The sequence below is a fragment of the Pseudoliparis swirei genome, chromosome 16, assembly GCF_029220125.1.
Source record: "Pseudoliparis swirei isolate HS2019 ecotype Mariana Trench chromosome 16, NWPU_hadal_v1, whole genome shotgun sequence".
Classification (NCBI taxonomy): Eukaryota; Metazoa; Chordata; class Actinopteri; order Perciformes; family Liparidae; genus Pseudoliparis; species Pseudoliparis swirei.
This window is the reverse complement of record NC_079403.1, coordinates 21,807,833-21,817,662: the sequence shown is the minus strand read 5'-3', so window position 1 is coordinate 21,817,662 and position 9,830 is coordinate 21,807,833. Positions and strand designations below refer to the sequence as shown.

Below are 9,830 nucleotides of genomic sequence, written 5' to 3'. Positions count from 1 at the left end.
AATAGTGGCTTGATTTGTGTAGTCATGTTGGATTAGGTACTCCATAAATGATCTATTAAAGTTATAAAACAGTTTGGAGAGACTGGCAGGAGGTCGTCTGATCCCTCCTCCCCCTCGTTCTTATTATAACTGCTCTCACCTTTCCTACTTTGTACATTATATAAACGTTGTATTATTGAAATGGAATAAATGTGAAAATGAAATGTTAAAATAAAAGAAGACTTGCTTCTTTTATCCGGACCCACACAAGTGCATATTTCCCCCTCCAGTGTCCAGCAGAGGTTTATATAAATATATATATATATATATATATATATATATACACTACCGTTCAAAAGTTTGGGGTCACTTAGAAATGTCATTATTTTTCAAAGAAAAGATAACATTAATCAAAAATACACACTATACATTGTTAGTGGTAAATGACTATTCTAGGTGGAAACATCTGGTTTCTAATGAAATATCTCCATAGGTGTATAGAGGCCCATTTCCATCAACTATCACTCCAGTGTTCTAATGGTACATTGTGTTTGCTAATCGCCTTAGAAGACTAATATCTGATTAGAAAACCCTTGTGCAATTATAGTGGGGTCGGATGCATGTGTAATTTTTCTCAGTCATTTCAAATTGGTGTTAAAGTTTGGTTTTCACTTCTAAGTTGAAGTTTAGGGTCTATAGAAAAATTTGAGTCCGAGTGTCAAACACACAGATAAAAAATGGCCTCTAGGGGGCGCCGCAAAATATGTAAACTGCTACAACTTTTGATTAGATTAACCAAATTTAACAAATGAGGTATGTATGGATTCAGAATTAAAAGGAGAAACTGGTATGCTAAGCATTTGGTGACCAGATAAAAATAAATACACTTTTAGCCCAAAATATTACATGGACACAAGCGAAATTATGCTTTTTTAAAGATAAAGTCTGAAAATATCCTCACAGTTGCTAAGGAATTTTACTTTTTAATGTTATTTCACAAGTCAAGACTGTGTGGTGATTAAACTGAAATTGAAATGCTCCTCACTCTTCTATACTATGCCCTAGGAGGCGCCGCAAAATGTAGTAACAGCCATGAACTTTCTATGTATTGATTTAGGATCAGGTGTCTCAACTTTTTTCAGTCAGTCAATCAATCAATCAATCAATCAAGCCAACAAGCCATCATTTTATTCACAAGAAATTTTCACAAAAGAACTTTATATCTGGAAGAAAGTAAATCAATAACAATAAGAAGATAAACAATAGTTTTTCTGGCATTCAAAAAATGAACAGAGGACCATAGGGCTAACATTTATTCTGAGAACTTCACTCTACAATGATAACTATAATTTACTTCTTTGATTTATTCTATGTCAGTCTTAGAAGTTCTGACATGTGCACTTGCACAGACGTGTGCACTTTAACTTCGCCTTCATGCACTTGCACCGAGAACTGGCAGGTCGACTTGTACAACCACACTTCACATCTAGTTGTAATACGTCTTTGGCAAGTGGTATCGTAGTCCAAATGGGAAGAAGTTTGCTGTCCTCTTCTTTCCACCCATGGTCAGTGGGGTTGTTGTCAGGCATTATAGACCTAAATGAATGAATACATAAATGCATGGTTTTTTTGTGATTATATAGTACTCAAATCCATACAGGTGCATACTTACATGTGGGCTGTTGTCCAGATGCTTGCTTGGAAGACACTCCTTTTCAATTCAATTCAATTCAGTTTATTTGTATAGCCCAATTTCACAAATTACAAATTTGTCTCGGAGTGCTTTACAATCTGTACACATAGACATCCCTGCCCCAAAACCTCACATCGGACCAGGAAAAACTCCCAAATAACCCTTCAGGGGGAAAAAAGGGAAGAAACCTGGAGGAGAGCAACAGAGGAGGATCCCTCTCCTAGGATGGACAGATGCAATAGATGTAATGTGTACAGAAGGACAGATTTAGAGTTAAAATACATTCAATGAATATGACAGAGTGTATGAATAGTTCATAGTAGGCATATTCCACGATGGAGACCTCCACGATCCATCAGGCAGATGGCGGTGGGGAGGAGGAGTGGGCGGAGTCTCAACAGGACAGTGGCGTAGTCATGAGCAGGAATTCCACGACCCAGGCGATCCATCAGGCAGATCGGATCTATGCCGTCTCATAGGGTCCGATGACCCCATGAGACGTAAAGTCAAAAGGACTTCCGGGGAGAAAGCAGAGTTAGTAACGTGTGATTGAGAGATGAAAATTCATCCTTAAGGAGAGAAAAAAGAGGAGATAGGTACTCAGTGCATCCTAAAACGTCCCCCGGCAGCTATAAGCCTATAGCAGCATATCAAGGGGCTGGACCAGGGCAAACCTGATTCAGCCCTAACTATAAGCTCTGTTAAACGAGGTGACTGTGTCTGCCTCCCGGACTGAAATTGGAAGCTGGTTCCATAAAAGAGGAGCTTGATAACTAAAGGCTCTGGCTCCCATTCTACTTTTTAAGACTCTAGGAACTACAAGTAGTCCCGCATTTAGTGAGCGTAGCTCTCTAGTGGGGCAATATGGTACGACAAGCTCCTTAAGATATGATGGAGCATCACCAATCAAGGCTTTGTAGGTTAAGAAGAATTTTAAAAGTGATTCTTGATTTTACTGGGAGCCAGTGCAGAGCAGCTAGTGCAGGAGTGATGTGATCTCTTTTCTTAGTTTTAGTGAGAACACGAGCTGCAGCATTCTGGATCAACTGGAGGGACCTAAGAGATTTATTAGAGCAGCCTGCTAATAAGGAGTTGCAGTAATCCAGTCTCGTAGTAACGTACGCGTGAACCAATTTTTCTGCATCTTTCTGAGACAAGATGTGCCTGATTTTTGAAATATTACGTAGATGAAAGAATGCAGTCCTTGAGATTTGCTTTACGTGGGAGTTAAAGGACAAGTCCTGATCAAAGATAACGCCAAGATTCTTTACAGTGGTGTTGGATGCCAGGGCAATGCCGTCTACAGAATCCACATCACCAGATAATTGATCTCTGAGGTGCTCAGGGCCGATTAAAATTACTTGGTTTTGTCTGAGTTTAACATCAAGAAGTTGCAGGTCATCCATGTTTTTATGTCTTTAAGACATGCTTGAATTTTACAGAGTTGGTTGCTCTCCTCTGGTTTTATCGATAAATATAGTTGAGTGTCATCTGCATAACAATGAAAGTTTATGGAGTGTTTCCTGATAATATTGCCCAAAGGAAGCATGTATAAGGTAAATAAAATTGGTCCAAGCACAGAACCTTGTGGAACTCCGTGATTAACGTTGGTGGTTATCGGCGTCATCGTTTACAAATACAAACTGAGATCGATCTGATAAATAGGATTTAAACCAAATTAGTGCCGTGCCTGAAATGCCAATCGACTGCTCCAGTCTCTGTAACAGGATGTCATGGTCAATGGTGTCGAATGCAGCACTAAGGTCTAACAAGACCAGGACAGAGAGGAGTCCTTTATCTGCTGCCATTAAGAGGTCATTTGTAATTTTCACCAGTGCCGTCTCGGTGCTGTGGTGTTTTCTAAATCCTGATTGAAATTTCTCAAATAAACTATTATGATGTAGAAAGTCGCACAACTGATTTGCGACCACTTTCTCAAGGATCTTGGAGAGGAAGGGAGGTTAGAGATCGGTCTGTAGTTAGCCAATACCTCTGGATCCAGAGTGGGCTTCTTCAGGAGAGGTTTAATAACAGCCACCTTGAAGGAGTGTGGTACGTGGCCTGTTAGCAGAGACACATTGATAATATCTAATAGAGAGCCGCCAATTAAAGGCAAAACGTCTTTAAGCAGCCTCGTCGGGATGGGGTCCAAGAGACAGGTAGGCGTGTTGAAGTAGAAACCGTTGAAAATAATTGGTCACGGTTGATAGGAGAAAATCCTCAAATATACACCAGGGCATACAGCGGTTTCCAAGGCCATTCCACTTGAGGACAGATTGGCACTGGTTATGGGCAAGAGATTATTAATCTTGTCCCTAATAGTTAAAATCTTTTCATTAAAGAAGTTCATAAAGTCATTACCACTAAGGTTTATAGGAATGCTCGGCTCCACAGAGCTGTGACTCTCTGTCAGCCTGGCTACAGTGCTGAAGAGAAACCTGGGGTTGTGTTTATTTTTCTATTATTGATGAGTAATAGGCTGCTCTGGCATTACGGAGGGCCTTCTTATATGTTTTAAGACTATCTCGCCAAACTAAGCGGGATTCTTCGAGATTAGTTGAACGCCATATGCGTTCAAGCTTTCGTGACGTATGCGTCAGTTTGCGTGTCTGAGGGTTATACCAGGAGCAAACCTCCTCTTCCTCACTGTCTTCTTCTTCAGAGGGGCTATCGAGTCCAGTGTCATTCTCAGAGAGCCTATGGCACTGTCAACAAGATGATCAATCTGGGACGGACTAAAGTTAGACCAGGAGTCCTCTGTTATATTGAGACGTGGTATCGAATCAAATACAGAAGGAATCGCTTCTTTAAATTTAGCTACAGCACTGTCAGTTAGACATCTGGTGTAGAAACTTTTGACTAACGGAGTACACTCCGGTAGTATAAATTCAAAAGTTATGAGGTTGTGGTCTGACAGAAGAGGATTCTGTGGGAAGACGTTCAAATGCTCAATGTCAACGCCATAAGTAAGAACAAGATCAAGCGTGTGGCCAAAGCTGTGAGTGGGTTTCTGTACTCTCTGACAGAAGCCAATCGAGTCCAACAAGGAGATGAATGCAGCACTAAGGCAATCATTATCAACATCCACATGGATATTAAAATCTCCAACAATAATAACTTTATCGGTTTTAAGAACCAAACTTGATATAAATTCTGAGAATTCAGATATAAACTCTGAATATGGACCTGGTGGCGGTACAGAATCACAAATCGAATTGGCTGTAGTGTTTTCCAGGTTGGATGTGAAAGACTAAGAACAAGGCTTTCAAATGAGGTGTAGTGTAATTTTGGTTGAGGATTAATTAATAGGCTCGATTCAAAGATGGCTGCTACTCCACCTCCTCGACCGGTGCCTCGAGGAATGTGAGTATTAATATGACTTGGAGGAGTCGATTCATTCAGGCAGACATATTCTTCATGGCTCAGCCAGGTTTCAGTTAGGCAACATAAATCAATGTGATTATCTGATATTAAATCATTCAGTAACACAGCTTTAGATGACAGAGATCGAATATTTAGGAGACCACATTTAATAGACCTATTTTGTTGCACTGCTGAAATAATTGTGTTAACTTGTATAAGGTTATTGTGTACGACTCCTCTTCTGCTTACTTTTGATTTATTTAATTGAAGTGGCCGTGGGACAGACACAGTCTCTACTCTAAAGTCAAGGGTGGGTAACTGCTCGAATGGAAGAGCAGAGAAGGGTGTTAAACTACAACTCTGCTCCCGGTTCCTGATCTGAACCCTGGGTTGTCATAGATTAAGTCCGGTGATCAACTTGGTCATATTCGCAGAAATGAGACGCGCTCCGTCCAACGTGGGATGAATGCCGTCTCTCCTCATCAGATCAGGTTTTCCCCAGAAAGTCTTCCAGTTGTCTACGTAGCCCACATTATTCGCTGGGCACGAGATGTAGATCCAAAGCATCCATTGTTGGGGGGATTCTTTCAACATCCCTCATCTTCTGTGAGAATAGCCTCATTCGAAGAAGATCAACATCATTTTCCTCATTTGATTCACTGGAGTACAGCCTACAGACAAAGTTTACTGCAACTTCTTTCAGCCTTGGAGAGGTTTGGAATGGAGTCTCAATGATGGTTGCGAACTCCTCTGTCAAGTGTGGAACTTCGTGCATCAATTTGCAGCAGGATCGCTTACCCCTGAACTTGAAAGAAGATGTGCTGTCTCATCCCGTGAATGCGTGGAAGAGAGCCATGGCTTTACATGTTTCTGTGCCCAGTTTTGTGGCGAGAGTGTTCAGGGAGATCATTCTTGATGTCTTTCCAGTTTTGAAGCAGATCCAGATTTCTGCAGTTGCATTCAAAGCCTTGATATGATGGAAATTACTCAGCAGGATTACGACAACATCTGTGTCTCCAGTATAGACCATCCCAACTGATGCTGTTTGGAGGGCATGGAGAAGATGCACTAGGACACGAGTGTCAGCTTCCTCGTGGTTGCAGCGATCCATTGGAGGACTGTTTCCAACATGGTGGACGCAATCATCTGCTGTTATGTAGACATCTTTGTCATCTGGGAACTGTCCATTTGTTACAAGCACAGTTGACAGGAATGAAAACAGTTCTGTCTTATTATCCTCATTTGCCAGAAATGCCTGCCAATCTCTTGGGACTTTGGCAGTGCCAGAGATGCGTTGTCGGGTGCCTGATCCTCGCTTTTCTCTTGTTCCTCCTTTGATTGTCAAAGCACGATACTGGTCCCAGACGATGTCCACTCGTGTTGATCTTTTCAGGTCACGTTGAACTCTTGGGCAGAACACCTTGTCGAAGTAGGACTCAAAGGTCTTCCCTTGGACAGTCGTGCCAGGCAGTGAATGGATAAGTGCTCCACCATCAATGACAATGAAATCATAAAGATCTGGTGCAACTATCTCCTCACTGTCAGATATTCCTCCACTCTTAGGATTCCCAGGATGTAAAACAACAAATCTGATTTCGTACAGGAGTTGAGGATCCTTCGCATAACAATGCAGGTGGGTATGGCGAAGACTCGTGGCAGAAAAATCTTCCAAATTCCCTCCGGCTTTCCAGCACAATCAAAGCTTTCCCATAAAGCTCTGCATGACGTTTGAAGTGCTGCATCCTCAGTTTAGCTGCTGTCTTCTTGCGTGTTTTCTTCTCATGGAACAACATCAAGTTGTTTCGCTTGATCGGAGCTGTCAGTGGTGTGTCATGTGAGTCCAGCACATTCTTTTTGAAGTTGTTGTACTGCTCTTGTCCCATTGACTCAACTTTAAGGACCGATGCTGCAGCGGCTGCAGACTCGCACACCTTGTTATCTAAAGTAACCAGGTCTTTACTGCTCTCCTCAAAGGGATTCCCATTGCTGAGCAATAGCTCCATCAGGTCTTTGGTGTGACGTTGAAAACGCTGCTGTGATGCTGATCCTTCCTCGTGATGAGGACGCCATTCGGAGTCATCACTGTCATTTACAGTGGTAAACTCTTCCAGGACACGGCTGATTTCCGGGCCTGTCACAATCCAGCGTTCCAACATGTCCGGGTTCTCTGTGAGGCCAATTATGCCACCCACTCCTTTCACCCTTTTGTTGGCTTGCTCGTGTGCTTGGTCAATCGGCATAGCTGAAAAGCGTCGATTGCTGCGAGTTACCGTCCAATGTCCCTTTTCGAACTATGCCTGGATACTATCTCGGAGACAGTCCATGTCCTTTATAAAGACTGGAAGCCACCGGGCATAGTTATGATGGTCGAGAGCAAAGAACAGAGGAACAAGCTTCTGCAGGGTTGTGACCATGAGTTCGATCTTCCGTTCGCGATGTGCTCGTATGAACATGAAGATACTCTGTTGGTACTTGTACACAAGCAGCCAGAAGGAGAATGTTGGGCTCTCATGGGCAACTCTCTCAACCCAGTCCTCAAGGACCATCTCAGTTCCACTGTCCTCATAGGCTCGCTGTAGAAGGCTGTGGAGTACCACAACAGTAACTTGATGGGCATATCTTGTTCTCATTACATTGGATGCCTTCAGAAATGATGTGGCTGCTGCCACTGAATTCACTAGCCCAGCTTCTTTCAGGGCTTCAGGCCATCCTGATCCACGCAGAAGATCTCCCATGGTACTCCACAAAGCCATTTCAATGTGGAGCCCACCTAACATCACCACAAACTTGTCTTCTCCGAAGATGTCAGGGAAGGTCCACTGCATTTTTTTTGCAAGGTCATACAGGGGTTGGTCCACTACCATCACAGGGACTTGTTGTGGGTTGAGGTGCTCAGTGTTTTTCTTCACCAGGTTCATTCCATGGTGAATCATTTCTGGGGTTGCTGCTTTGTCATGAAAAAGTGGCAGGAGGGCCTCAATGCTTTTTTCCGGCTGTCCAACAACATCAGATCGAGCAGCATGGAATGAAGACCACATTGTTGGAGTGCCACTTTCTAAATCAGAATTGACATAGAGGATGTCATTTACTGCCTTCATCCATGCCTCCTCATGCTGTCTCTCTGCATCAAATGAACCTCTCACCACTGGCTGCACAACTTTAACTGGAGGTTGGGTAACAAGATTCCGGCCCACAGATGTATACGAATGAGGCAGGATGGGTCCTACTATGCTGCTTTCTCCTGATTTCTTTGAGTTGATTTTCAGACATTCTTGGTGCAACCCAGGCTTCTCTGATGTAGGAAACTGAAATAGTGAAATCCCAGTTCCATGGAAGGATGAGCTTGCAGTGCGTGATGTGGGATTATGATCCAAGTTATCAAGGGCTGCAACTGTGAAAATTTGCCGACGCAAATTTGTAGGACAGACTATATCTGCATTCTTCCTGGTCTGTTGTGCAATGGCCTGTGCAAAGCAAACTTCCATGCTGAGGACCTTCTCATATGATACTGTGAGTTTATATTTGTGTAGCAGATTGACTAACTTCTTGCTTCTTGTTTCCGAATGCAAATCAAGGGCAAGGAACACTGCAAGTGGAGGCTCACATTTCAAGTTTGTTGAAAGAGAGGTCATATTTAGCATGGCCACCTGACTCACAGACAGAGTCTGTCTGGAATTATCTTGATCTGTTGAGGATTTGGGTCCTGTGAGGAGATGGCGGAAGAAATACTTCATTTTCTGGGGAACAGACGTCTCTTCACAACCACTGGGAAATGAGCCATCAAATTTAAATGGAGTTTCATGATTAAAAACTGCTTTTCTGAGGATTGAAGCTGCCATTAGTAATGTGTGCACTTCTTCATCTGGTGTTTGTGATGTGTCTGATATGATCTTCCTAGCAGTTTTCGAACACATAATGAAAACTCTGTCCCTGATACCTTTCTCCTCTGTCAAATCAGGGAAGTTCTTGAGGACTGTTTCCTTTAGGCGTGTCCAGTTCACGATTTTCTGGATACCATATTGTTCCAGTCTCTCAGTCATCATCTCTGTTAGATCTTGCAAAGCAAAGACTCTACTACCCCCGCTAATTTCTTCTTTTATGAATTGTAGCAATTCATTTTCTGCTGTGATTTCAAGGTTTTCACTCACTGTGGTTTGTTTACAAATCACATTGTAACGGCGGTTAAACATTGTGTAGCATTTCAGATGATACTTTGCTTCAATAGCAACCAGATCTCCTTCTGCAAGGAGTGCCAGAATACGATATTCTCCTAGTTTAACTGCCTTGTCATGTATCTCTTGGGTAAGTGATAATTTCTGGAAAGAATGGTCTACTGCATCTGTTTCTTTAGCACAGAAGAGACATAGATTGCGGTTAACAGGTTCTCCAGTCCGACAAGATCTTCTATTTACACCAGGCAATCCCTCACGGGCAGTGCGTTTTTTTGCGTGTTCAAATGCTGAGGATCTGTAAAGCTGACGACATGATTTGTGCCAGGATGCACGATTCTGCTGCATCAATTCTTCATCTGGAAGATCTACATCTGGGTGGGGAGCCGCACCAATAACTCTAAACTGACTCACAAGGTTGATGATTTCTTTGTAGGCTCCCACTCTACGACTGGCAACTGGATTCGCAAGAGGGCAAACAAGTTGTTCCTCAGTTTCTTTTTGGCACAGAATGCACAATTCCCATTTTCTTGCCTCAGCCATCTCATAAAAACAGAATTCAAGCAGCCCATACCCTGCTTGTTGAACTCCTGTATTTTGTCAACAGGAAAGATAAAATATAATAG

At 42.6% G+C, this 9,830-nt stretch overlaps 1 long non-coding RNA gene across 1 annotated transcript; it reads right to left on the bottom strand.

Moving 5' to 3' along the window:
- Positions 1 to 1,151: 1,151 nt before the first annotated feature.
- Positions 1,152 to 1,695, bottom strand: LOC130206467 (uncharacterized). The gene is made up of 2 exons (XR_008834108.1): positions 1,652 to 1,695; positions 1,152 to 1,575 (listed from the first exon to the last, which is right to left on the bottom strand). It is a non-coding gene; the product is annotated as an uncharacterized LOC130206467 (long non-coding RNA).
- Between the last annotated feature and the right edge of the window lie 8,135 nt (positions 1,696 to 9,830).